The 15,623-nt window shown below is 38.8% G+C and overlaps 1 protein-coding gene across 1 annotated transcript in view; it reads right to left on the minus strand.

Annotated features, from left to right (window-relative positions):
- Window positions 1-15,623, minus strand: part of kcnt2b (potassium sodium-activated channel subfamily T member 2b) — a 187,749-nt gene that overhangs the window by 150,844 nt on the left and 21,282 nt on the right. The window lies entirely within an intron of this gene.

The raw sequence follows: 15,623 nt of genomic DNA on the forward strand, positions 1-15,623 counted from the left end.
ACCAATTGACGAAAGTGAAGAATTAAAAAACCTAGAGAGAAACCACTCTCAGTTGGGCACGACCATTTCTCCTATGGCCAAACGTCTTGTGAAGAGCTGCAGCGTAGGCGCCGTAAACAACATCATATAAAAAAAAACAGCCAAAGTTAGCCTTATCTCACGAGGAAACATAAGTATTTTATGTTTTGTCAGTTTAGTGGCTAATTCATACAAATTCGTACTAGTTGAGTCGTTCGAAAATGTACAATTTTAAAAAGGAGACGTAGCACCCAACCTTGCCCCTAAACCCAACCATCATTGGATACTGGGCAAATCGTACTAAACTGTACGAATAAGATTGTACGAATTTACACGAATTAGCCACAAAATCAAAACGTTCCAAATTGCTAAGAGATTGCATTGGCCAAAGTTCACATAAATGCAGCTGGTTATGTTTAGATGTAAATAACTGGGAAATAAATCACATATTTATATTAAAGGTGCAGTATTTAAGTTTGACACCCAGTTGTTGAACTAGGTATTTCACCCATGGTTCAAAACACATGCATATGTAGGTTGCCAGATTGACAACACCAAGGAATATTTCCCATATTAAAAACAGTTTTTGTTCTAACAGTACATGAAATGTATATTTTGGAAACAACTTATTTTTCTTGCAGTTGAACAGCAGAAAACTAACAATAATCACCTCAGGTACGCCTCTTGACCTTTATTCAGTGTTAAATGCTACCAATGTGAGTTAGAATTCCATTTTACGTGACATTTATTGCCATACTACTGAAAGCTGCAGCAGATAGTTCACCCCAGATCTTGAAAATAATAGTGAGTGCACTATTCTGTGCTTCTGAACGGCTGTATTTAACTTTGTCATGTTTCATCTGGTGCAAACAGCCAAACTGCTTATCACTGCAAATCTCATCATATAACGTGTTTTTAGGACACGGGGTTACAATGTAACCTGCTCAAGTAATGTTTACATTTGTAGTATTTAATTTTTTTGGTAATTAATAACCACCTCTAAATCTGCCTCTCATTTCAGAGGCAAAGACAGACATTCTGGCACGTAACTCACATTTTCAAAGTAGAATATTTGACTTTAGCATTGTTTTTTAGATACCTAGCCTGTTTCTTAAATATCTGCAAACATTATGGTATTGTTATGCTTTAGAAGAGTCAAAACCTTACATAAGCCGGGGAATACCTGCCTTTTTGTGTAATACTGAATATGAATTTGTATTCTTCTCCACTGAATTAGTTTAGCAGATATTTTTAATAAAAAACAAGCATATTCTACAAAGGATTATGAAGTGATCTTAACACTACACAGCACTTAATCAGGTACATGCCTACATCTCACTGCATCCTGTCAGTTGTTTGTCATTTTGAAAGTAACACTCTAGCCAGTTAATATGATGGGTTTGAGTCTGTGCCTTGAGGGAAAAGAGTGAATGCAGAGAGCACATGTCTGGAAACCAGCTACAATGACAAATACACATATGCCACAGAAGAGCATTTTTACTTTGGAGATTCACATTTCATCTGCAAATAATCAGGCAACATCATTCAAGAGCTGCTTTATTTATACAGAATTAAAATGTGTTCACTGCCTGCATTTGAGGCAGCTCATATTTTACCTGTCCATTCTTTTCTACTCGCAATTTCTAATTAAGTGTCAATTCCGGCTTCTACTAAAGAGATGACTAATACTGGTGTGCCACACAGTGACTTCACAATGAACTCCAGCACAATGAACGCTGATGAGGATCAGAAAGAAATTTTTCCCTTGAGTGAAAAGATACAGTGTATACACACACATTTCTGAAGGACACGCACACAAAAGCAGCTTTCTAATAACACAGGAAAAATTACATTCATAGAAACAGAAAAAAAGCTCTCTCAACCACAACGGAAAGCAAAAGAATTGCACACCTCCTTGGCTCCACATCTAAAGAAAGATTTGTGAGTAGTCTACTTCATCCAGCCAGAAGGAGGTTGAGGCAGCCTGACCCTGACCTACAGTATACACACCGACATTTTTCAACAGTTCTGAAAAGGGATATTCAGGAGAAAACACTATTTGAGACGGCTGAAGAGAATGTCCCTCGGAAACACATTTCCTTTATTCTGTAAATAGTTCTGTCATGTTCCTACTTGAGAATGAGCTGATGTGATGAATATTCCTTTGAGAGGATTGAGAATGAAAAACAACAGCATTAAAATAGCATCTGTCTGACAGTAGATGTATGCCAGTAACGCTGGTGTAGGAATAGCACTGGAGCAAGTAAGCTAAGTTGTTTTTTTGTTCTTCGTTTGAGGTCAAAAAAAAAAAAAGGCTGTGTGATGGTATACTGTTTTGGAACATCCTAACACCTCTCCGCAGGCACAGGATGTCAACATGACGTCATATACCCAATGTACCCCAACTTCATAGGCATGCTGGGTTTTGTTTAGAAATGAAAATCGGGTTGGTGTCAGAACCCAACATCAGGCTGATGTCAATGTCCAACCTAAAATCAACCAAATATCAACGTCTAGTCATGTACCACCTTGGCATTGTGTGGGTTTTACCACTATGACATCTATCAGATGTTAAATTCTATTCACTTTCCTACACATCCTAAAATCAACCAAATATCAATGTAATTTGATTTCATGATTGGATGTCAAAATAACGTTGTCCTTAGAGGCTGGCTAGACATTGAGTTTTGGTTACCTGGGGTCCGTTCTTCGTACCTCGCTTAAATGATCTAAGATGATTTGGCAGATCCTGGATCTTTTAATCTTGATAACTGATCTCTCGTTAATTTGGTTCTTCAAACAAGTTCGCGAATCAGATTAGCATGTCTGGATGAACTGATCTGAGATCGCTGCGTGTGTTGTGAAGGACAGATCTATCGATCCTCGAAATCATGATCAGCAATGCAACGATTGGCTGACGGCACAGCAGCGTCTGATTAATATTCAATTATCCATGTGAGCAAAATTACATCAAATTAGCAGTAAACGGTTTGTTAAATATGACACGCAATAACCTTCCACATTTGTTGTGAGCTGCAGGCTTTACACTTTCATGTGTCAAGAGTATTCATCATGTATTTCAGTACATATCAATGTATTTAGTTCTACATTTAGAAAAGATTTTCTTTATTATAGTAGCCGTTTTTTGAATCGCTGTATGGAATAACTGGATGTTTACAAAAGCATTTTGATATTGGTAAAGGCATCTGCAACTTTTTTGTGAAGCAAAATCACTGGCATTTTAACTATCAAAACATCAAAAGTTCATATCAATAAGTTTTCTCTTTGCACCACCAGGTGGCAGTCTTTGTACTTTTATTTCGGGGGTGCAGATTGCATACGTTTTATTAATATATTTAACTTTATTTATTTTCTTAATAATTTTAACTTTATATGTATAGTTAAAAAATATTTACTATTTTCCCAAGTGTATATAACTACTACTGTAAGAAAATATCAGAATTCAGAACATACTTTCTCTATTATCTTTGCTTGAACTGACCCGATCTAATCCTGTTTATATGAATTGAACCTGCTCCCGATCAGGTTTGACCTAGCAGAACTGTTGCTATGACAACAACTCTCGGATCAGCTTTGAAGAACAAAACGATCCTGGATCGTGTCAAATCGTCAATATCCAAATCCAGCTAACCGAGTAATCCACGTACAAAGAACGGACCCCTGACGTCATAACTTAAATCTAACCTAACATTAACGTCTTATGATGCTGTGTGCCTGCTGGGCTCTGTTCTGAAGTAAGTCAGGTTGTAAATGTGTCATGCTGCTCATGCGAAGCCCCTAAACACAATAATGGTGGCTGAGAGAGAAAAACAGTTTAATAATGGCCCGATTCCACTGAGTGGTACTGTACGGTATGGTATGTTTTTTTGGCCATTTCCACAGTCAAAAGGTACCAAAAAGCGAACTGTACCATACCACTTTTTGGGTACCCTTTCAAAAGCGTACCTGGCACAACAAAAAGGTACCAAAAGGCAAAGCAAGACACGCAGCTGAAGGTTATTGGTTAACAGAGATATGCCAGTAGCGCGTACACAAGCAGGAGCATAAAAAAAAAACAAAGGAAGCACCATCTTTAAATATTGAGACATTACATCGTAACACTTCATACCTATAATCATGAGCCATGGTCATTCCGAGCTTAAACGAACCTTGTAGTCATCTTGATGAACAGCCACATACCAAGAAGAAGGGCTGTTTACAAGGCCGCCTAAAGCTTGCCCGCCGCGCGTCTATATTTGAAATAACAAACTTCTTCAGCTGATGATAATAACGTGCGTGTGATTATTTAAGTGCTTCTGACATCCTTTGGGAAACAGACAATGCGAGAGTGACAAAAAACAAAAAATCTAAAGAGAAGCCGGCAAAAACAAAGAAGCAAATGATTCTTTCAGCAACCTAAAACATGAACAAACTGCCTTGTTTAACTACTATTATCGCCTTTTGGACGATTATGAACTCAGAATGATAAAATTACTTTGTAACAAGAGGTTACATGTGCTGTTGATGATTAAAAATGCAGATGAGAGGTTTTTGTGGGCAAGGGGCGTCTAAACTCGGTCCTGGAGTATCCTGCATATTTTAGTTCCAACTCTAATTAAACACACCTGAACCAACTAATCAAGCTATTTCTAAGTATGCTAGAAACTTTCAGGCAGGTGTGTTAAAGGATGTTAGAGCTAAACTAAGCCTGCCCTCCAGGACTGAGTTTGGACACCCCTGCTGTATGCTTTATGTTGCATGTTGTTTTTGAAACAAAAATAAAGGACTAAATGTATGTTGTATGTAGTTTTTCTGTAATTGGTAACATATCTGAGACTGTAAGGGTCTGTATGTGTTCATAAATGTAGCATTTATTTATTTATTTTATATAATTGCAGACGTTACAGTAGGCTATTTCATTTCAGATTTCATTCATCTGCAGTTATAATCAAATCCTGTTCCTAGAAATGTTAGTTATGAACATTTTTACAGAAGTATTGATGTGTATAAAGCATCTGTTTAGTGAACGACCCGTACAGCTTTACTTTGACATTTCCTTGAGCGATATGACGTTGACTGCAACTTTCTGTTGTACACCATTGGTACCCTTTTAGCAGTGGAAATGCAAGCCTAATAAAGTTGACCCATACCATACTGTGCTGTACCACTCAGTGGAAACAGGCCATAAACATCTAGAAGTGCCACTGTGAAGGGATCACATCTTTGTTTACTTTGTTCTCTTTTTGCCACTGACAGAAAATAAATGGTTATAAAAAGACAAGGCGCAATGAGGTGGGGTTCTCCACGAAAGATTAGGGATGTCAGAGAGAGAAAGATAACACTTAATGTGAAACGTTAAGATCCTGGTATACTTCACACTAAGTTATTTCTTTGTTCTTCATTTGAGGTCAAAAAAAGAAAAGGATGTGTGATGGTGTACTGTTTTGTAACACTCCAACACCCCTGTTCTGAAGTAGATGGGCATGTGTCATGCTGCTCATGGGAAGCACCTAAACACAATGATGGTGGCTGAGTGAGAAAAACAGATTCATAAACATCTGGAAGTGCGACTGTTAGGGCATCACACATTTGTTTAGATTGTTCTCTTAATTGCGGTGGACAGACGTCGTATGCTGCCGCAGGTTTGTGCAAACATATAGAAAAGATGTGGTGCAATGAGGTGGGCTTCTCCACGAGTGATAATACAGGTGAAGACACATCTGTACCAGCTCTGCTACAGTGTATTCATGTGGCTAGTGTTGTTGTTTTGGATGTTGTTCTCCTGTCTGACCCTTATGGATTGAGAAAGAAATTGGGGATGAAATCCTATGTCAAAAAAAGAAGAGTTCCAGAACACATTCACTGTCAGCATAATTGCCATGGACCAATGGTAGCTTAAATGTATTTAGGAGTCAATACAAACTCCCTCAAATGTCCAAGTTGGTGAGCTGTTTAGACTGCCAAAACAAACAAACAAAAATCAAGCATAATTTAGGCTGGATTTTGTTTGAAATTACTTAATTACAGTTCATTGTCTCATTGCATTTGAAGTATAGCTTAGTATGCATCTGTGGCAGCTGCGTTCTGTGCAGCAGTATGTGCATTAGCATGTCCATTACTGAAAAGAAAGAAGGATAACACGCAATGTGTAAAACTCAAATGACAGTCATTGTCCCATTTTATTTGAAGTATACCACTGTCTTTTTTATGCTATTGTGTTTACTATTAAGCCCAGCGTATTCTTAGATTTGCAACGGATGGCAGCAATTAAAAGGTGTATGGCAAAACCTCACTCCCTGGATCTGAAGAGGTGCATTAGCGACAGATACGATAGACTGCCTTTTTAATGCACCTACCTCCCATGGTAGAATCACCAACTCAGATCCAGCTTAGTACAGAGGGAGTTAGATTGGTGCCGTGAGCCAGTTGAGTGTACACTTTATGGTGTTGGTGAGTGTAATGCAGACCTGCTAGTAGAGCTGTGTGGGTAATTTCCTGATTAGAAAAGATGCATTAGATGCAACAAATGCTATAGACTGCCTTTTTAGTGCACCTACCCCCTATGGCAGAATGGGCAATTCAGATCCTGCTCAGTGCAGCTTAATGTTGAAGCAAAGGGAGTTGCATCTGTGCCATGTTCAGGAATAGAGTGGATTTTAAGGTGAAAATTATAACAGAAATCTGCTAAGATCTGTGCGGGTAAACCACACTCCCCTGATCTAAACAGAGTCATACTTCTGACAATTTGACTTCTGACACAAAATACTGTGCTCTTTAATATCCTTGTTAGTGTGAGCGACTCCCATGTTGGCTTTGCTGGTTTGAATTCCACTTGGAACAGATCAATGCAGAATCTGAGAAGGTTATAGTTTACTGTGGTATGTGTACAAAGTTGATTACACATATTTTCATAGTACAATCCATTTGAAAGTATTTCTAGATAGCCTTGACATTAATAGATTTTTTCTCTTACCCAAAGGTTATGAGTCACAAAATGTCTTGGTATTCCTTTAAAGCTCTCACATCTATTGTTTTTGCTGTTATCAGTATCTTGTTTTTATTATTGTTCTGAATCCTCTGATTCTTTTCAACTGTAAACAACTGCCTGATTCAGTGTTGAGATGTTGTGAAGAAAATCATTTAGACATTGGAGGTGCAGTAACGAATATTAGGCAGTGCCAAAGTACTTGTGCATTCTGTTCTGATAATGTTTCAGTCACAGGTACAATTTAAACTCCAAAATAGTTGGACTGTTGTTTCTGCCCAAAGTGCTCTCTTAGTAGACTTTTTGTAGTATTTCATCCAGGGCTGAAGAGTTATTAGAAAATTTGCGATAGTTTGGTCAAGGTTTGAGCTAAACCTGGGGTGGACAAGTTGATCCAAGAAAGCAAAAGCTTATGCAGAGTTTAGATCTAGAGTTTAGAGTTTAGCTTCACTGGGGTTGAAGAGGAACTGTGCAGCCATGTGGTTCTCCTGGACTAAACTTGTACACCCTTGAACTGAACTATGCTTCAGTTCTGCAGAATAGATTTGATGAAACCTACCGTGAAATGTCCTATTTGCAGTGTTGTAGTTGTAAGACCAGAAGAGACTAGATAGAGATCCATGGAATGGTAATGTAATGCATATACATACACCTAAAGCTCTTCACAATCATGAGGGGGGTCTCTCCACACCACCACCAGTGTGCAGCATCCAGTTGGCAGCTACAGGACATTGGCACCAGTGCGCTCACCACACCCCAGCTGTAGGTGGAGTGGAGACAGCGATACAGGCAATTTGGTGGATAGGGAGGATTGGTAGGCCATGATAGGGGCAGGACTGATGGAGGGAATTTGGCTAGTAAAGATATTCAAAAGCATCCACTGGATATGCCTAATGACGAAAAATACAAAAACAATAATGATATACCTGCTGTTTCTCACAGATCAAATGCTGTCTCTGTGGCTCTCCCATTGGTAATCTCATCAGTTACTTTTTTAATGAGGTTCACACATCAACTTGCAAACTCCCTTCTGAATTTTAAATGACAAATGGGACTCCACTGAAATTAACCATTGTATGATTACCAAGTTCAGCTTCAAATTTTGACACTTGAGCAAATTCATTAAAGTTTTTATAGTTACGTGAAATGTGAATTTAGTGGTGATGTGACCAGAAAAGTGGTCCTCCAGGACCAGATTTGAGGAATACCATTATACAGTTCTGTGTACTTAATGAATTTACAGGTAGCCAAGCTAGGCATACAAAATTAGTCTATACCCCAAGGCATAAGGGTTCCATTTGGCAATTTCACTCAAGCGTTAGTCTTTTGTTTACAACATTTTTAAAACTATATCAGAAGCAGCCACTCAGTGAAATTTTGTCTTAGGCCCTGTTCCAATTCACCACTTAGCCCTTCTGCTTGAAACTAAAGAGAATTCTGACACCCCTACCCCTTCACGTGAACACGCAAAATGAGGGGTAGGGGTGTCCCAATTCTCTTAAGTTCGAAGGTGTAGGGCTAGGGGGAAGGGCTAGATAGCCATTGAAACAGAGATTTTTCAGGACCACACTCAAAACCAAGGGGTAAGAAAACTTCCCAGCATACACCATCTCCAACAGCAGCATGCCTTGCCTGCACATGTAAGTAAGGAGAAGCACAAATTAGTAATTCTTGGCGGTGTTTGTGTTTTACCATCATGCTTTAAAAAAAAAAAAACCCCGCTTGAATAAAAAAAAAAAGTTTGTTAGCTATAATCCCTAATAATAACTCCTGTACAGCAGTCCCACAACATTCTGACACTCGATGACACTGAAATACCGAAAAGAAAAGTCTAATGGCTGTGAATGAGCTTTTTACAGTGTCTGGTATAATGTTAATGTTGTTTTCGTGTGATTAGATAAATATGGCTATGATGTAAAAGCACAGTACGGTTACAAGCTTATTGCCACATTATATTGTTATAATAATATGATTTATGCCTTTAGTGATTTCCTGAAGATAAATATCAAAAAATAACCCAACTGGAATAACTACAGCAGTCGCCATCGTCGATCTCATATGAAGCAAGAGATTGCGGTGACATACGATGACGTGTGCAGGTGCTGTAGTGCTGTCCCAATTCTTAGGGGTACATTTTGAAGCCCTTCCCACTTCACAATCTGTTTCAAGGGCCAGGGGGAAGTGGTCAGGTACAAAAATAGAATTAGGAATGAACCTTAGTCTTCTACTGTTGTCACATTTCAGCCAACAGATAAAATGAAAGTCATCATTTACCCGCATATAGAAAAGCCTCTAACATTAGAGTAAATGTCTATTGGTTACGTTTACTTAGTGTTTCCCCTACTGATATGAGTAAAGTTGATTAAAAGACACCTCTATCTCACAGAATTCTTCCCTCATGTGCCTACTCAGAGTTTACATCTCTCATCAGATATCTTTATTAATGTAGCACATATCTAGTGGCTTACTGTAATTAAATTTAAGTGGGAATGACCCGAAGCGACAGGTTAATTAATATAGATGCTGAGATCTAAAATGCCAGTGTATTTGTAGAGATGTGCCCCAGTCTAGCTCCTACTTTTAATGTCCATTAACCCATTTAGAGTGCCATCATCCATTATGTTCCCCCAGAGCCACAGTACCGCCCAGAGCTCTGTCAGCATTAGCAAGGCGTCACCATATCTTCTGCCTGCTCTGTAGCACTGTAAATTTCATATGGGCATATATTTGGCATTTCATCAACTGGAAATAAATGTCAGTCTATTACATGGCCTGTTATGAACTGCCATTAAAAGCAATTTACAAATAGAAAATTGATGAAATATGATGAGCCTGTTGTTCCTTAAAGCTAGCACAGTGTCCCTGAGGTTGCAGAGGTCCTAATAAAATTCTGGAGGCATATTGCACTAAAGTGATTTGGGACCAGGGGACATCCAATCAGGAGTGGAGTTTGCTGGTAAGATCCTTGCAGTAAAGATGCATGGTGCTACACATGCAGATGCAGGCACCATGGGAGAATATGTTTAGCTAACAGCAAGGCAAGTGACTGAGTCAAGGAGGGTATTCCCTGTCAGGTATTACCATACACCATCAGCATGTGGACCCTTCAGCCTCATCTTAGAATCCTAATTTATCCCCAGAGGACCCCGAAGAGTTGGCTCTGCTTGTAGTATTAATTAAATTTTGCCTTTTCTGAAATTAAGTCAGGGCTGGGGAGCTTGGTTTAATTTGGCAGGTCCACAGTCACGATACTATCACTCTCTGACAAGCTCGAGGCTCAAAGGTTTATTACAGCCCAAGTTAATTATACATATTCTCTAATTAAAGTCAAATTAAAAGGGAAGTTCGACCAAAATATATACAGGGCAGGATTGGACTTTATATAAAGTGTGTGATGGTAATTGTATATTTGGTTCATATAAATTATTCCCATGTGCCTAATGGTGGTTTTTTATTCTCTTTCTAAAGTGAGATTGATAATGATACAGAAATGTGAAAAAAGAAAGCAGGATGTCACCCATACATCTCAAAATGAGGTTTGAGAGGAGCATACACAGATCACTGACAAGGCTAATTCCTCATAGACAATCATATAAATATCCAATCAGCACTAGTACAAACCCTTACACATAATCATGTATGTCCTACCATATTATCTCTTGATCTTCAGAATCCCTCCACCATACAATCTCTGAACTTTAAATGAATTTACTTCATTTACTTCAAGGGGGGAGCATTCTAGACACTTTGCTCAACCACTCTCAATCTCTCACTTCCAACACGAGTTAAGGTCAGGACACAACAGTCGGCTGTTGGACACAACAGTCGGCTGTTGGGCTTCGTCGGTCAGGCTATTTGGTTTGATGTGTTCTCCAGGTCGGCTCTCGAGCTATCTTTGGATTTTGTTGGCCCAATTCAGCATGAAGAGAGGTTGGACCATTGTATGAAAAAGAGTGCTCAGACTGGTTATTCAGCAACAAATCATAGTGCGAGTGTGATGTAGTTAAGTGACATAGCAAGAGATCAATTCAAGACAAGAAGGACCACGAGCAGATTGTAGTTGTTCGGCATTGTGATGTGTCCCCCGCTATTCGAGTGTACTTCCGAGGTCAAAGCCCTCTACAGCAATGCAAATACACCTAAAGTTTATTATGTAAATTAATCTTAGATCACATATAATACTGTTTATATGCAACCTTCATTCATTCATTTTTCTTTGACTAAGTCTCTTAGACTTTATATGAACCGCCAACTAATCTGGCATATGTTTTACGCAGCAGATGCCCTTCCAGCCGCAACCCAGTACTGGGAAACACCCATAAACTCTTGTGATGCCCTTCCAGCCACAACCTAGTACTGGGAAACACCCATACACTTTTGCATTCACTCACACACTCATACAGTACGGCCAATCTAGTTTACCCAATTCACCTGTAGCACATGTCTTTGGACTGTGGGGTAAACTGGAGCACCAGGAGAAAACCCACACCTAGACATAGAGACCATGCAAACTCCACACAGAAATGCCAACTGGCCCAGCTGTGACTTGAACTAGTGACCTTCTTGCTGTGTGAGGTGACAGGGCTAACCACTGAGCTACTGTGCTACCTTATATGCAACCTTTTATAACTTAACACCTTGATTTTATTACCTATTGCCATGATGCCAAGTTTGTCCACCTTTCCACTGAATTCTAAAAACTATTTTAGCTTTATTTGAAGTGTTTTCAGACTGTTTACACAACAAGTGGCTTGTTGAACTAATCCAGAGATTTCCCCCCTCTGAGCAGTATAAGCTAGTTTATCAAGGTCGATGCTAGACAAGGAGCTTAAAGTGAAATAATGGGCCTGCTGGGGGAAGTCTGTGAAGTGGGAGACGCAGCGGCAAAGTCAATAAATGATTTGGCCTGTAAGACTGAAGGCTGTTATTTGTATGGTAATACCGAGTCGAGTAGCATGGCTGGGCTGTGGGCCAATGCAGTCCCAGTCTCCAGGTTTAGACGAACAGAGCCATTGGAGACGCACGTTCTGCAAAGAGGTGTGTAAGGGAAAATGATGGATGAGGTGTTTGGAACTGTATTGGTGTACAAGGAAGAACATTCCTTTGAGGCCAGAGATGTTGATTTTATCATTTCGTATGTGATTGGATGGTATTTCTGCCGGGGAATGACTCAATCAAAGTAAATCAGAGATAAAGAGCGTTAGTCTTGTTCTCTCTCAGTCTTAATGCTCAGAGCTTTATTTTAAGTCCACTTCAAAGCAAAAAGGCCAGACTGTTCCTTTCAGTCTGCGAAACTGTGGCATCAACCCACACCAGATCTGAAATGCTGCAGCTAGTCATGTAATATTTCTGAGTCATAGGTTACTGTCAGAAACAGAAATGCTCTTGGTTTAATAGACTGGTGAGATGGTTTAATTTGGTCCTAGGATTATGTACTCGACTCTGTCTGTGTAAATTACATTTAGAAAAAGAACAGCTCGCTAAGATTTATTACTGTTTGCATTATGTTCTTACTCACTAAAGTGAACAAATGTTTCTTTTTTATATAATAGCATGCCAGTAATTCCACTTTCAGTTTTCATTATGTACCATATATGGTGTCAGAATTTAGAATGAACCTGATCTCATGTGGAAACAGAACTATGGACCCTTCCATAGTCATCCAGTGTTGGGCAGTAGCATCGCTACAAGTAGTGACGCTACTAATTTAATTACATTTCTCAATGGCATGGCAGTAGCATTACTACTTTCTAAATCAAATAGCCTTTAGTAGCAAAGCTATTATTGTAAGCAAGTAGCACATGAGCCGAAACTAAAGAAGACAGGTGACTTTTAAGCGACATTTTTAATGTTCAATGGACACAAACTGTCGTAAATTATTAAAAACACAAACCCCTCACTGCATGACAGCTGCACCTTCAGCAAACCTCAAACTGATTCCTGCAGCACGAGGACTTTATGATTGTTTATGATCATCAAAAATGGCTGATCTATTCAATGAAATATTTGACTGCGTGTCACTGCATATGGAACGACTAAAACAATATACCTAAAGAAATCTCCACTGTGCTCAGTGAAAGTGCTTACCGAACAACGCATCATTGATGGCGTAAGCGTGAAGGAGGCGGAGAACCGACGTAGTTTTAAAATATTTATTAATAACAGCTCCTTACAGAGACTGCCGTCTAAACCAAAACAAACGGACAAACTGAAAGCAAAAGTAAAATATGTCCGGGCCCGGTCCTCTCTCGGGTTCCTCTGCCATCGTTCCTCCTTTTATCGTCCAGAGCTCCTTCCGTGGGATTCGAGGCAGGTGCGCACCGCAGGTGTATCCACTTACGCGGTGGCCTCACTCCGTTCCCACGGCTCTCGGCCACGCCCCCTCACCACACTAATATATACTATGTTAATTACTATTAGTTCATGGTAGTTATTAATAATACTACATTATGTCATCGAATTCATATATATATGTTTCCCAGTGTTGGGTTGTCAATGAAAGAGCATTCACTAAAACATATGCTTGATAAGTTGGCGGTTAATTCTGCTATGGCGACTCCTGATTAGTAAAGGAACTAAGCCAAAAAACAAAAATAAATGAATAGACATTACTGTTATATTTTAAATGTGCAATACAGGATTTCTTAATTTTTTTTTGCTTTTGTTGTCTAGTAAAATTTGTTTCTGTTTGGAACAGCATATTAATTGCAGTAAATAACTGAACTACAACAATTATGCCACATATGCTTTATTGGCAGTTTTATTGATTACTAAGACAAAACTGACTTGGATTGTTGGATTCAATTAAAAATAGCTTAAACGTAGCTAACCTACTCTTGGCATGATTTTAGCTTAGCTTGCTACATTTCCTAGGGGGTAGCTTTTAGTGTAGAGCCACATTTTAAATAAAGTAACTAATAGCTTAGCTCACTACATATTCCAAGTAGCTTGCCCAACACTGTCAGCATCTTAAATCTTTCTGTCTTTATCACTTATGCATTTCTGTAAGACTTAATAACACCATCGTGGAATTTTTCTTGTATTATTTCAGCAAATAGGATTGTAAAAAATACTATTTGTTGTTCGATTCCATTCATTGAGCTCTAAGTTGACCCAACTATGACAACCTCTGCTACTGAGAAACCCGGAAATGTGAATCATACAAAAATAGTTTTAAAAATAAATAAATAAGTTTGTTTCTTTTTTTTAAAGTTAAAGTAGGCCTCTCACATACTTTTCCGAAGAGTTCAAGCATACCTTACGAAATCACACAAATGTCTAGCACAGTTGGATGTCATCATGGCAACTATCCAATGGGGTTTCAGCAGTTTATGCAAATTAATTTATTCATTTTCCTTTGGCTTAGTCCCTTTTTTATAAGGAGTCGCCACAGCGGAATGAACCGCCAACTTATCCAGCATATGTTTTTCACAGCGTCTATTTAATTCACCTATATTGCATGTCTTTGGACTGTTTGGAAAACCAGAGCACCCGGTGGAAACCCACACCAACACGTGGAGAGCAACCTTCTTGCTGTGAAGTGACAGTGCTAACCGTGCCACCCCTTTATCCAAATTCTTACCAAAAAGAAATAAATTTTAAAATACAGTAAAAAATAGTTATTGTCATCAGGTAACAAGCACCAGGTAACAAGCACTTTTGGGCCCATTCTGGCTAAAATGTGCCACTTTCTCAGCATTGTGACCAGATAAGGGGCCAGAGCTGTCTCAACTCTACAAAACCCTTCTGGCTGACTGACACATTTTTCTCTATGAGCTGGTCTCAGCTCAAAGCTGTTATGCACAGCAGGTCCACACTTTGTTTAGTTGTGTGTATCTGAATTTGGCCCAAGTTCTTTTAGCTGTGACAGGTCTGCTCTCGATGTTTCTATTGTACCTTTAGCCTGAGTTCTTCTTTTTGACAGGTCCGCTTTCCGTTTAGTTGTGCATATTTACCTTCAGCCTAAGTGTGTACTGTTACAGATGGGCCACTATCAGAATGAAGGAACCCAGACAACAATACATTTTTTAATAAATAAAACAAGTTTGGGCCAGAGGTGGGCCAAATAGATTTTGCTAAATGGGTATTATTTAGTGTAATTCTAATGATGGATTCTCACCAATGCCATTAGTTTACACCTGGGATGTTTTTCCTCTTACACAAGATTTTCATTTGAGTTCCATTATTTGAACTTTAGACATTATTTAGGTGAATTCCTTGTGTGCAAGTGCATTTTCATTTAAGATTCACCTCTATTTGCATGTTTTCACTGACTTTGTATTTAACCTATTTTTTACATTTGTTGTCATCCCAGCATAAAATACTATAAGAACTTTCTATTTCAAAGATTAAAATATTGTAAAATATGTGCTCTTTTTTTAAAGGGGGACCTTAAAAATGGCCTAAAAATGTCCTTTGCCTTTCACAACTAAAGTCTCGGTCAGATCACATGAATTTTCATGATTTTGGCATGATTTCCTTGATGTAGGGTGTCGTGGGGATTTGTAAACGAGAAATAGGCATTGTGAAGTCTAGAACGTTTAATTTTTTGTGTTCTTCATAAAGAGTTCTGTCACGTATGTGACACTGTGCAACAGGAGAACATAATTGCTTGGTTATC

This window comes from Danio rerio, chromosome 3, assembly GCF_052040795.2.
Source record: "Danio rerio strain M-AB ecotype USA chromosome 3, GRCz13ab, whole genome shotgun sequence".
Taxonomy (NCBI): Eukaryota; Metazoa; Chordata; class Actinopteri; order Cypriniformes; family Danionidae; genus Danio; species Danio rerio.